Source organism: Cynocephalus volans, chromosome 3, assembly GCF_027409185.1.
Source record: "Cynocephalus volans isolate mCynVol1 chromosome 3, mCynVol1.pri, whole genome shotgun sequence".
Lineage (NCBI taxonomy): Eukaryota > Metazoa > Chordata > Mammalia > Dermoptera > Cynocephalidae > Cynocephalus > Cynocephalus volans.
The window spans coordinates 114,555,560-114,568,654 of record NC_084462.1 but is presented as its reverse complement, the minus strand read 5'-3'; positions in this window follow the sequence as shown (position 1 = coordinate 114,568,654).

Genomic DNA, 13,095 nt, shown 5'->3' with positions numbered 1-13,095 from the left:
AATGACTTCACAATTCATTAAAATGAAATCAAAGCAGCAACCTAGCAACATTTTCAAAATGTTTTATCATGAAGGAAATGAAGTCAAGTTTTTAAGTATTTGACATGATAATGTTGTGCATATTCTGTTCTTTTTCTGGGGGAGGAGGGTGTAACACTAGAATCATACAAATGTTTGTTAATGTGAAGAAACCATAACAATTCTCTAGCTATAATAGATTTCCAGGATCCAATTTTTATTGAAAACTATGTGAAATGTGTAAATTACTTTTAAATTCATTGAGGGTTCTTATTCAGGTCATAGGCCTTGCCCTTCAGCAACTTTTTAGCCACAGAATTCTTTGATGACACAAAATTGGTATATATAAGCTTTAAACTTTAAGATAATCAGTCAAGGAAAACATAAAGATCACGTTTATCTTAAAGTGGTGATACATGATAAGTGAAGTACTTCAGTGGTTTAGTAAAGGTGTAGCCAAACCCATCTGTTTCTAACATATCACACTTTCTTTTTATTAAATCATGAAAATAAGAGATTATAATCACGTAACTTATTGTCATGCATACTTCCTATAATAATGCCTTCTTTCTGGACTACCATCATTTCAAATGTGATGAGATCATCAGGTAACAGTGTAGGATATGAAGGCTTAGCGTGCTGTGTTGTTAGCACATTAAAAAAAGAAATTGCTGGGATAATTAACAACTACCTATTTGGCTGTGGGATGCATTCATTATGGTTCTACAAATTGGAGGTCTCCAAAATCTGTGCAATAAAATTTACTCTTTGTTCAGGAAGTTCCCCTCGGATTTGGGGAAAATTCTGGTTTACTGTGTCTATTGTAATTGTGACAGGCAGTTGACACGTCTCATAGTCTAAATGTAGTGGCAAGCAGGGGGTGGTACAATGATAAAAAAAAAACTGCCATTCATTCTTGTGCAAAGGAAAGGTGTTTCTTAGCATATTTCAACCTATGTTCAGACTAGAGTTGGGTCTTTGGGGTTGAAGGTCAAATCTGTGAGGTCAAAGCTATTTCTTGTCAATCTTCGTTCACTAATGACACATGAATTGGAAATTAGAACAAAGTAAGTAAAACGAATAGCCAGAAGGTGAGTGTCTGTTTTATTACTCAGAAGAGCTGGGAAATCTGGCCAATTGTTGCCCTATGTGGCTTGAATGACAGTTGTTAAGTTGAAAAAGGGACAGTGTGATGGGAATGCCACTTTAAATCTCAATTACCTCCTCCACTCCAATCAGCTTGGTAGAGCTTTAATGAAGTGCAATTCTCTGTCCTTTTCCTCATACTTCTATCTCTAGAATAAGCCTCACATTCAAGTTTGACAGCAGTACAATCAGTTTTCCATTCATCACTGGCCCTGTTTTAACCCTGCTGAAAAAGGGCCTAATGTACGTGGCAGTGATGGCAATTAGGCAGAAAAGTAATATTAGAAACAGACAAAAGCCTGAGTCTTTTAGCATTACAGGTGTTTTTTTTAAGTTTTTTTTTTTTTTTTTGCCCGTTCTAGACATAAAGGAATAGGCAGTGTTGTTAAGTTCCCTTCTTCAGTCTTCTCTTAAGCTGTAAGTCCAACGATTTCAAGATTCAATTAATTAGAGACATGGAGAGCCAAAGAACAAGGTAAAAGCTAAGTTCTTTCTAACTGAAGACACACTTAGTAATTGGCCCCTTATTAAAATGGATATCTTCTGGGTGTATGTTTAATAAGGTTGATAAAAACTCGTCATTTCCTCATTAGGATAGCACATGAATACACTGTATGTAGAAAAGAAATCTTAAAGAGAACAAACAGGAAAATATCAATCTGTTAAATATAGGAATCTAAAACATAAAAATTGAAAAGCCTGAGAACTATAACTTTGTAGGGATGTGGGGTGGGGGGAATGTTAAATGCATTGTGTGCACATGTGTGTATGTGTGTGTGCGTGTCTGTGTGTGTGTGTGAATGAGTGAGTGTGTAAGCTGAGAGTTTTCTTAAGACAAGTCTTGGCTTTTCAGTCAGTTTATCTATGAATGCAAAATATTTAAACATTTAAGTTTTATAACCTGGATCAATGATGTTTACTATTACTTTTTTTAAACTATAAAGAGAGATGACATTTAACTAGCTTTCTCGTAGGGAAACAAATGCAAGGTTTCCCACTCTGTACATTTGTGTCTGCATTTGTAAATATCCATGTAATAATCATGCATGTATCTTTAAACAGAAAAGTCACATATATGTATTTAGGTACACATGTGTATTGTTTTAGCTAATTATATTTGTAAATATGTTTATACAGGGTGTGTAATCTTAGATAAAAGTTATAGATTTTTGTGCATGCATTTAATTGTTATACATGTTTTCCTAACAGTTCTTTTTATGCCAAATTTTTGAAATGTCAGCCAGGTTGGGGTGTTTTTTTGTTGTTGTTGTTTTGTTTTGTTTGATAGATTCCACAGGAACATGTGGCATCAGTGTAAGGATCTTGTTTAAGAGAATGGAGGCTTGGAGGAAAAAAAAAACAGATGCAGCAATTAGGCGGCTCTTGCTGCTCATTGGGGAGGTGACACAAGTGGGTGATAGTGGCTTTCACCTCTCACACTCCCTTCTCTCCTGCCTGATTCCTAGAACAATCCCTGTCAGAAACACTCTTTGAAAAAGACTGCATTAGACAATGGCTCTTCACCCTTATTTTACGCTTTAAGTAGTGGAGCAGAATGCTGTAAGGGGCTGAAAACAAGGCGTAATCTGAGAAAGACGCACAGGCATTGTTATAACTGTGAAAACCAGAAGAGCTCCTTTCAGAGCCGTGACTGAAAGTGCTCGGAAGACCTTTAGTCCTTTGCACTCTCCCAATCACCAATTAGACAAACATTAACATCAATTAAGCTGTTATACGGCACAGGTTCCATATAATTACCTTAATGGGTTGACGCTTTCTTTAGCAGCAATTTCTTAAACAAACTTCATCTTTTGTGCAACAGGCTAAGAAAATTTTCAGCAGGGAGCATTTCCTTTTGTCAAGTTTTCTAAAGAGACAGCTGAATTGTTCTATTTAACAACAAACACCTTCACTAAGGACCCTCGTCTTGTCCCCGTTCCCACCACATTTGACTACTAGGCTCAAAGCTTATTAACCATCAGAGACAAAAAAACGGACTGGCCAGGGGAGCCCAGACACATGCAGGGCGGGCAGGACACAAAGGACCAGTGAGTCTGGCACCGGTTTGCAAGCAGACCCTTGGAGAAAGCACCAATTGAATTAGTTGCCTATTTAGTATCCAAAGCGCCAGATCCGTCCTTACCAAAAGCACAAAGAAAATGAAATAGAAAAACAGGATCTTGCTCATAAAACAAGACAAATCTGTCTAATTTATTTTGTACCAGTAAGTGCTAATTAAATGCAAGCTACTCAGATTCTTCCTGTTCCTGCCTCACCTAATTCGCTTAGAATCACGACAATGCCAGTCTGATTTTTCCCCCTGTTTAACAAACATTCATTTGAAATGTACTCAAATACAGCTATAAAAATACAACCCTTATATCACTTCTATTTTTACTTTATATAGAGTCCATGTGTTTTTACTCTGTTGTGAAATTATTTGGTGGTGGAGGGGAAGCTCTTGGCAGAAACAAGTCTTTAAACTATCCTTGTGCATCATAAGGAAGAGACAACTTGAGAGATGCATATAATGAACTATAACCGCCCCCCACCCTGCCACAGGGTCGGAATAATGTATGTAACCAAATTTCACAGCAATTCATTGAAAGTCAGAAGCCTAACTTTTCCTTCTATCCAGTTTTTAAGAGAACACGGTAAAAATAAATAAGTAAGTAAGTAAGTAAATAAATAAATAAATAAATAAATAAGTAAGCGAGCAAGCAAGTAAATAAATAAGTAAACAAACAAACAAACAAACATATACACTAAATACTTATGTCAAACCAAAGTCTTTAAAATGTTTTTCCTTCTCTCTCTCTCCTCCACATTCGTACTGCTCATTTTCACATACCTGACTATAACAATATCCTTGGGAACAGGCAATTCACTTTACACTTGTAAGGTCAGTGCTTGGGCTCCAAAGACAAGTGTTTGCTCCATTTAGTCCTGCCCTTGTGAACTCCCAACACTTCTTTGGGTCAAAATCTCAAGGTCACAAATGATGATAAACTTGTGTTTAGATTTTAACCTCGGGCCATTGTCACTCATGACCAGAGGACTTTACAAGGGAAGAATCCTAGACACAGAAAGATAAACAATTACAAAATAATTCTTCTCAACAATATTGCCCAAAATTAGCATTTGAAAAAAAAATACGTGTATGCCAGATATCAATTTATATACAAACTCTAATTGGTAACCCATTTGCTAAAGAGCTTTAGTAGCATAAAATAAAATTAAGGCTAACCTTATTTAAACTTCTCTCTTAGGAAATTTAATATATTGACTTATGTTCTTTATTCCAATGTTGATCTATTATTTATTAGACATTATGCTTTTTTACTAAATTTTCCTTTATGTTCACATTGAATTGTTTAAAAAACATAGTTTGAGTATTTCTGGATTACTACCTTGGTGCCTCATGACACCATTTTAAATATAAAATTGTATTACTTCTATTTTCTTCACTGGTTATTTCTGTCTTCTCCAGCACAAATATAGCTACAAACTGGGTCTATCACAAAGAAATATTGGGAAGCCCAAGTAAAGAGTTTTCATTACTAAATTTTTTCTGATTGGAGTTCAGCCACTGGTGATACAGTAGGAACATGCAAGGTTAAATCAGGCCTGAAGAAGAAGAGATCGAGGAAGATATCCTTTTACCACTTACTTTATAATGAAAGAAGCATTAATTTTTTCCAAAAGATTAGAAATTAGAGTCATAAAAACTTTTTTTATAAAGCACCACCTGAAAATTATACAAATATTTTTATCCTTCTTAGAACTTCTACATATGACAGATATAATTGAGTATAATAAGGAACGACAGAATGCCAGGTGGCAAAGTCACCTCTGTAACCACAAAGAAAATGTGTGTAGAATGCAAGATATCTTTCCCTTATTTCCAGTATTAGTGATGAATCTGTGATGAATGAATGTATTTTTTTTTTCCATTCAACATATCAGGCAAAAATCTGAATAAAGTTAATGTTCTCATTTTGACACCCGTATCAAACTGAAAACACCTCAATCAACTGTTGGATGGATTTGGCATAATTATTGATACACTTTGCAGGATTTAAAGAGTGAGGATTCAGTGCTCACATACCACATTTGAAACGAACACAACTTATCAAGTAGAGTTCTGACATGTGTGACTCTTAATATCATTTTGGAAGTGAAATAACCTGTCAGATTTTAAAATGTGTTAACAACTGGATGGTTAAATGGCAGGGACATGAGGAAAGGGCATGGGCTTGGTTTGCGATCTTGTTCAGGAGTAGAGTCACTGACTGCCAGCCTAGAAGTAATCACAACAAAAGTTTTCCCCCAGGGGTTCTGAACAAAAATTCTGTAGTAGAATAAATAAACTACTACACAGTTAGATTATCTTAACTAGCATCGCAATCTTCCTTACAATATCCATTTCTTGATGTCTTTCCAAATACATTAGAAGTGGCAGATGATTTATTTTGTCTTTGAAAAGTACTTATAACCATTCACTCATTCAACAAATATTTAAGTTTCTCCTATGTGCCAGGCATTCTTTTCTAAGTACATTATCAAAGTCAAATAGTACAAAATGCCTAACATCCTTTTATTGGAGATGTTTAACTTTAAATGGATGAAGGCAATTTATAAAGGAGGCATAGACCAAAAAAAAAAAAAAAAAAAAAAATCTCCTTTTAGACTTTGTGCAATCATTCATCCTGATTAATGTATATCTGGTCCTGACACATAGTAGGTGCTTTGGATATGAGGCTCTGTTAGTTTCTCTGTATTCAAACCCAAGTTGATTTTGTGTGCATGAAATTGTCTAGCAAAAGGAGGTCTCCTGACCACTGCCAATGTTCAGTTGTACTAGTCTCTGCCATTTATGACAGTGATTGCTTCTAAGGAGCTATAATACCTAGTTTTTGTTTGATTACACAACTTATTTTCCTTTTGCTCTCTGTCACATTACTTCTGAAAGAAAATTGGGAGAGGCAGTATGTGTGGGATAGAGTGGATGAACAGTGTTGGTAGATGGCTAAATGTTTATTTCCGAGATTAGAGTTTAAATGAGTGTGTGTGTGTGTGTGTGTGTGTGTGTGTGTGTTATGCTCTGAATGAAATGGAGTCTTCCAAAATGAGAGTTAGAAATTTCAGCTCTTCAAGGAAAAAATAATTGAATTGGTAGCAATAAAACCCAGGCTGGATACAATTTCTCTTTTAAGAACAATGAGTCAGTCAACATCCATGTTGCTGAACATGTGTGGGCTGAGCAATGCCCTGGGTATCCCTGGAAGAGGTGCAGGAGTAGTGAAGTATTTAAGAGATTACAAGTGTGACTGAAAATTTCCTCTGAAGGAATTCAGAACCTGGAGTCTGAATAGCCATAGGACATTTATATCATATTCCTTGACAATTTTCTGCTGCTTAAGGAAAATTTGAGGATATTTTGGCTATCCATTTATGCTAAAAGTTGGTGTTTAAATTGAACCATTAGGGAGGTGGTTTGGGGAGTGGTATGTTGGGTAAAGGGCGTAAAGAAAAATCACTATTTTAATAATGAATATGTTAATAATAAAAAATAAAAGTTAAAAAATAAATTCAACCATGAGAAACTGTGATTTCTTTAATTCACAATTACTTTAAAAATAGATAATAATCGTTATATGCAGCTGATCTAAAGGGAAATAATGCCTGAATGTACTCACCTAAAGGCAAAAACTAATTGAATACTAAAATTGATACCTTTAATTTCTACTGAAGGTCTATCTATAAACCTGTATCTATATGTGCTTACATGGTCTCTCTGTAGCCTATCTTTCTATTAGATTATTATACTAAAAATGTACTCCCCATTAAAATTAATGCTATACAAGTCTACTCTTAATTAAACATAACGGTAGATTGAAATCATTCAATAAGTGGTATAAACACACTCAAGCACTGACAAATACAAAGTGGGTAGTATTACTACTGACATTTGGAAATGCTAATATATTTCCAGCACTTCAAATATTCTGAGTATACATAGATATAAAGGAGCAAGTCCTTAGAACCTCTTGGAGGAAGGTAAGCGTTTTCATTTAAAACATTGAGAAATAAATGAGAAGGCAAACCCTGGCAGAAAACATACAAATAAATAACTCCTTTGAGATTCCTTCCCCCATATTTCACAGTCCAAATTAGTGAAGAGAAGGTTCTCATAGCAAATTATATAATTTTTTCAAGACACTAGAACCTATCTATAGGTATAGGTAGCTTCTATGATCCAAAAATCAAATGTATTCTATAAACCTTTTCATCTTTACTCAGGATCTTCTATAGGAGCTATATTGTGTAAAGAGGGACCAGTCAGTATATTAGCTTTGGAATACACTTCTAGTTTTTAACCTTAATTCTTTTATATTTTACTTCCAATTGTGTCTTTCAACTCTAAGAATTTGATAATAACTTGGGGAATCATATTTTTAAAAATACTTTAAAATTGTGCTTCATCTTTCCCATGTAGTATCTAAAATCCAAGCACTACTGAAATCAATTCTTTGATGACCAGTCCTGGTAGGTTTTGTGCTTTATTTCTAAAATACAAACATATTACTGTTCTCAGATGGAGTATTGCCAGTATTCCAAGTACTCTCTCATACTCACGAAATTAAACAAAATCTTTTTAATACAATTCTTTTAAAAGTTCTGCATAAAGTTGGGCTTTTGGATGTCTGGGGGGTCAAGAAAGTTCACCTGATTTAGTGAGTTCCCTTTAGCTAACCTGGTACGGCCTAAATTCCTTGGTTTATAAAGCTACCCTGTCATGTGTGATCTTTTTAATGGTTCATCCTGGTTAGCAAACACTATTTCCGCCTCGTGCATCCCAGTCTATAGGAGAGGCCAAAGCTTTTCATTTAAACTCTGGAAAGTTTCCTCCCCTTTTGCAGGTGGTGGTGTAAACAGGGAAGAAGATTAGGGGCATATCCTGGGCATATCCTTCCTCAATGCCCATCCTTCTCTCTCTATGACAAAGGAGGGACAGGAGAAGAAGAGGAGATTTGATGAGTGTTAGTGCAAGAGGATATTGACCAGGATGGTGTGAGAAGGGAAGATGAAACAATAATAGGAAAGTGAAATGAAGAAATATTAGAAAATAGAATAAGAAAAATAGGCACAACAAAAAACAGGCCCTAAGCCTCTGTGTATACAGTTTGTTTTGTCTTGTTTTTCTTGCCTTTGAACAAAAGTACAATAGGTCAATGAGAGGTATCCGAGATACTAAAAAGGAAAGAGGGAGAAAAAAACCCTCCTTTATTACCACCCCCCACTCTCTTTATTTTGGTACAATACCTCAGGAAAGGATTATTACACAGCAGCCAGGCTCTTTATAAATGCATCATCTTTTCTTATATAAATGTTAACTACATTTGGCTTTTTGGGTGTCACACAATTAGCAAATTAGTTATTCACTATGGGTATTCATCTAGGTTTTATAACACTTTCCCCACTTTCATTTTAAAATATTACATGCAAGGGGGAAAAATTGCCTTTTTCTTATTGCATTAATTGAAATCCATTCTCTTAATGCTAGGCTCTGGAGTCATAGTGGCAGCTAGTTCTATCATCAGAATATCAGCACTATGAATGAAATTTTGAAAATTACAAGGACTGCACAGGTATATTGTGGAATTGATAGTTCTCTCTGTGTGCTAAATGCACTTTCATTTGAAGCTCGCATTCCCCTTAATAAAGACCCCCATTCATTGCATTTATTACAAGTATGAGATGGAAATTAGAAAGTTCCTTCAAGCTTTTAGATCCTTTCTGTGCAATATTTGTAAGAAAGAGAAGAACTTTTTCCTGTTTTTTTTAAAATATGAGATTTAGGGCCGAGCCCGTGGCGCACTCGGGAGAGTGCAGCGCTGGGAGCGTTGGCGACGCTCCCGCCGCGGGTTCGGATCCTATATGGGAATGGCCGGTGCACTCACTGGCTGAGTGCCGGTCACGAAAAAGACAAAAAAAAAAAAAAAAAAATGAGATTTAGTGAATTGAGCTAATGTTATAAGATGAAAAACCAACTGTTCATTTGCACTTACATGTGCAAGTATGAAACACAGTATCCATGCCGAAAAGAATCCAGAGGAATAATGGAGTGCTTTTAATTTCCATGTTTGATTCTAACATGATTTTCTTCCAAAATATAATATTCCAAGTATGACATTCAGACAGGCCCAGATGCTGTGTTGCATCTTTCTGGAACAGCCATGTTGAAAATTTGCCAAGGGACTGTCTTTCCTATGGACTTTGACTAATAAATCTCAGGTTATTTGAATCTGAAGCAGAGGCTATTTTTCTTTTAGACTTTCTTGATTTTCCTACTGTAAAAAAAATGTATTTACTCTCCAGCAAATCCAAAAGCAGTAAGCCATGCTTTGCCAGAGGTAGTCACCACTCATTACCAGTGGCTAGGGGATACTCAAGAACAGTGTATGTCTCTTTTTGAGAACTGGAGAGGTGAGTTGAATACAATCTGTAATGTTTTGTACATCAAACCCATAATGAGAGTTGTACAATGGAATTCATTTTTCACTTGAGTATTTAGCTCTTGGATTCATCATGCATTGATATAAAGACCTTGAATAAGGTCCTCCTCTTATAGAAGAGCTGGCACTGTATTAAGTAATCATATAAATTCATGCATTTCCATCTGTTTCTCCAGATAAGGGTGTTTCTTTACTCGTCAAGTCATTAATCCTCTACTTAATATCACACTTAAGCCAAAACCTAATTATATGAGTCCAGAACCACAGCTAATATTATGAAGACAAGTGCATATATATTTCTTAATATCACAGTGATAGATTTAAAGGTTTTATATAACTTGGAATCACCATTGTGAATATTATTGGTAAAACTATTAAAAGCAGTTCTAGGATCAAAACACAATGGCATGTTAATTTCAAACTAAAATGTGATGCTTCAACTATAATTAATATTATCCATCTCAATAGCTCTGGGTTGTTATAAAGTTTAATTCAATTATTCTTGATTAAATAGAGTTAATACATTGTAGATATTGATTAACACAATTCGTGGCAATTTACAGTAGATAGACTTGTTAAAGATATATAGTAAAAAATTTTTTTTAACATATATTTATACTAGCTCAGTTTTAGGACTTAAAGATCATAATTTGCTTTGGTCTGGCAGTACACACACACACACACACACACACACACACACACACACACCCTGTGGTTAGTTTATTCCTTGCTACTTTAACAATCAGTTACTGCTTTGGTGAAAGCCTAAAGCTTAATCCATTAAGAGCCATTCAGAACAAAACAAACAAACAAAGCTTTAACCACTTCAGTGACAACAGTGCAGAACCAACATGCAGCCTTCTTAGAAAACCCTAGCAATTTTAGGATCAATAGCCTCACACTGGATGCTCCCCTAAGTGATGAAAGCTAGAAAATTTGTGCTGCCGGATTTTAGAGAATAAAACAAAACACAAAAGTGTTGGGGAAAGATAATTTAGTAAGTTTTATAGTTTGGATCCATGCAGTTCAGAGGGCTGACTTAAGTCCTATCAGCAGTCAGTCATAATGAAAAGAAACTAATTCAAACACTACCTTGGGCTGAAAATTCTCCCTGTGTCCGAGAGCTGAACTGTTAAAATATCTTTTAATCTCTCTCCAAATTCCACTACTTAGAGCTTTATTGTTATTTCTTCTAATTAGTGTAAATAACATCTTCGGGGTGTATACATATGTATATGTATATATATGTATATATATGAAAAATTGCAAATATTTCTTTGAAAACAAGTCTCATCTATTATTTTTACATTAAAGTATTTAAGAGAGCTTTACAGTCCACTTAATTCAGGGCTACAGTTTGAGCAATAAAACCAACAAATGCGTATATGAGAGGAGCAAAAACAAACATTTTTTTTTCCAGAAGATTAAAAGCTTGTTCATTTCCTTTTAGAATTATTCCATTGTATATTATCTTTTGTGAAAAAAACCCATTAGCTTCTTTTATACATCCTCGAGTCTTAAATAATACATCAGTGCTGCAGAATATGTTTTATGGAAAAAATCTACTGTCATTCCACAGAATAAAAAAAGGCCTCCTACATCTTTTGTATTCATTACATTATCCTTTCCAGTTTTACAAAACAATTTAAAAATACTGTATTTTCCATAGTTATAGTTTTTAAAATGCCTTTGCATTTATACTTAATTACAAACTCAGTAATGAAATAGGAGTATTATTTATTATTTATCTCAGAATGTCAGCTGGCTAGTCTTTACCCACAAATTATCTGGAGGCATTAAATTATATACCTTCATAGGTAGTCAACAGACTCTGTTGGGATTGCGTACAGTATGTTTACAAGCTAATTTGTTTACTGAATATTGTCTACTCGTTTACATTTCTGCTTTTTTTTTTTCTTTTTAGCAGATCTTCACTGAAGAAACCTACTAATATAAGGAACTTATAAAAGAAATATTTTTAGTTTTAAAAATAAGTGTCAGGTCAAAAGCAGAATAATCTCTGCTGAAATGGTCTCAGATAACATTGGCCATCAATATTTTACAGACTAAAGAAATAAATTACCCTGCAATATCATTAAAATGCATGATTTTCCTGTGTGTTGGGAATGCTGTGCAGTTCTGTCTGGAATCATTAAGGCGCTCACTGCATAAGTGCGTTGCCAACCAGAATGTGGGTGGCTGTAATGGCAGCCTGTAGGTTTGTATGGAAAACAAGTATGGCACTGTGAAAAAATCCTTCTCTCACCCTACAGATACCTGTACCAAGAGCTTGGGAGGCATTTCCATAGGCTCACTGTCAAGTGAATGTTAAAGCCCCCATTCACTGGAAAGCAAAGGTAAGTCTGAAAAACGGATGGAAGAAAAAAGGGAAGGGGGTGGGGAGTGGGGTCGAATCACCTAGCATTGAAGCGGCCTAACCAAGTGACAGACACGTAGACAACTCCGATGCTGCCAGAACAACACTCTGCACAGCCCACCAGCAAGCAATTTGTCACTGAGACAAGAATATCCTCCGCAATTTGGCATCAGGGTCCTTGGACAGCCAACTGCGCCTGTACAGCACGAGACGTGCTATTCGGCAACGGCAACGGGGAAAATGGGAACCAAGGATCTCGTTATTATGTCCAAATGTGTTATTTTGTGGAAAATCATATCTTTTGTCATGATCAACATAGGCATAGAACAGTAGTAATTGATAATAACTGGGGACAAATTAGACGACAAATTGAGAAAAATATGCCCTTGTCTGTTTTTGAGGTACCCTGAGTGTTGAGAAGATTTCAGGGTGTTTGCTCGATGTGTCTGGTGTTTTATGGTACACACCCACAGTGTTTCATAGAAATAATGAATTCATAGGTGCAAGAATGAAGTGGGAAGATTTTTGGTAGTAAACCACTTGCTTTTAGCAGACCATACTCTTTGCTTTGTTTTAGACTTTATGTGTTTGTGTATGGTGTGTTGATTAATATGTTGCTGAGTGCAAATCCTTTCTTACTAGTATGATTTGAAATAAGAAAAAGAATTCAAGGTAAGTTGAGTTCTAAATGTGCAAAGGAAAGACCCTTTACTCTTTACATTGTTACCCTGGTAATCTATTATAAAAGTGCAATAAAGGAGAGAAGCCAGGAGCATAGGATAAAGGTATCTGAGAAATAAGCAAGTAGTGTTCCCCTTGCCAATTACTTGGCATCTTACTTTGTAATTAATGCCACAGTAATGAAAAAAGTGGTAGGCACAAAGATTGGGTCTTTTGTGCATTCTATACAGAACCAAACACTCATAAAATTCTAGCTCAAAGCTAGCCTAGTTTGGCTCTCTCCACGATCAAAACTTGCTAGAGAATTAGTACAATCCCATAGGATGTGTGCCTCTGTGTGTGTGTGTGTTACGA